Source organism: Numenius arquata, chromosome 21, assembly GCF_964106895.1.
Source record: "Numenius arquata chromosome 21, bNumArq3.hap1.1, whole genome shotgun sequence".
NCBI classification, from domain to species: domain Eukaryota; kingdom Metazoa; phylum Chordata; class Aves; order Charadriiformes; family Scolopacidae; genus Numenius; species Numenius arquata.
Genome location: NC_133596.1, coordinates 597,099 through 598,774, shown reverse-complemented (window position 1 = coordinate 598,774; position 1,676 = coordinate 597,099).

Sequence of the window (1,676 nt, the reverse complement as noted above, 5' to 3'; positions counted from 1 at the left end):
TTGGAGAGTGTAGTGTGTTCGTTCCCAGTCTACACTTCAGCATTTGGGGCTGCTGGTTGGTTTGTGGCTGGTTGAAGGATTTCTGCCGTGGCCAAGCGCAGCTTTCACTGCAGGTCTCCTTCGTAGTGGCTGCAGCTCATAAACCCGCTCCAGCTGCTCTGCCCGTGCCCTGCATTGCTGCCCTGTCCTCCAGGTGCTGCGCTTCCACACATGCACGTAATGCTGAGCAGTGCATTTCAAACAGCAGCCACCTTTGTTTGCTGAGTGAAGTTTCACCTGGTTCTGGCATAATCCTCCCTCGGCAGAAGTTATACTTTAGAGCCTGAGTTTGCTCTTCTTGTGGCTGCCCCAGCCTCTGGATTGGCCCTGGACAGTCTGAGTGTGCCTTTGTCACCCTGGGGCTCTGCAGCTTGGCCAGGGCTCTCTGGGGAGAGCTGGAGTGAAAAGCAGTAAACGGGGACCTGGTTAAAGATAACCCTGGTGCCTGCAGTGTAGGGTTGAGAGGGATTCCCGGGTTTTGCTGGATTTAGTAATATTTAGGCTGTAGATTACTGTTTCTTCTCAATCAGGGAATATCCTTTACACAGCTGGGGCGGTTACATTTTTATTATTGGGTGTCAGCAGAAGGCTGAATCTTCACAATTCATGTCTAAGCTGCTGGTCTGCCGTAGGTAGAAATATTTGGTACAGGTTAAGTAGTTAACTGTGGTCTGACATTTTAAGTGTTGTTGTGGTTAGCAGCTAATTTCCTGTATCAAAGGAAATAGTGAGGAGGAGTCGACTTGCATAATAATCTAAAACACTCTGCAATGTGGAATGTAGAGATAGGAACAAAGAAGTGGAGAAGAGTTTGCAGCTGAATAAATGATTGAGCTAAAGAATAATGGCAGTGTTTTCCTGGAACATTGGTCCTTGCAGCACTCACTGGATTCTCATTGTAACCCCTCTTCTCTCTCTTGGTTTTGAAATACAGGAGTGGTGTGCCCGGCAGGCATCCCAAGAGCTGATAAGGAGCTGACACAAGTTCTGTTCCCAGTGAGCTGTGCAGTGAGACACCCATGTGTTAGACTCTGTCACGACATGCCTGAAGGAATGACTTCTTGGAGAGGAGGTGACTTCTCCCTGCGGCCTTTTAGGAGAGCAGGAATGGCTTCCAGCGCAGGGCAGGCGAGTGCCAGCTGAAGTGTGTGCTCCTGCAGTTCTACCAAGTGCTTTGAAACACTCAGTGGCGTGGGGAGAGACCACGGGGGAGGGTCGGACTGGAACTGGTCGGCTTAGAACAAGCCAAAGAACTGGGGCTGTGTAGTGGCTACCACAGGGCTCAGGTCAGATGCTGTTTAAGAGGATTTTTTCAAAAGCAGTCTAATACACTCAGGTAATTTGTAAGTTCTTTGATCTCAAAACTCTGTCTTAATTAAGCAGTGATAGGTGAAGCGGGGGGAAAAGTTTCTGCTTTCACCTCTGCTCAACAGCAGAAGCAGCTTCTCGTTCATACCAGCTTTGTGGTGTCACTGGGACCTACCTGCTCAGTGTAGGGGACAGGATTCCAGTGCACACAGAGAGCACGAAGTAAGGTTGTGGCAAGTTCAGGATAGACAACTGTGTGTTTTGGGTCACAGTCTTCTAGAATTAGCCTTCCCTGAAGGTCCCAAAACCAGTAAATCAATAAGAGGTAC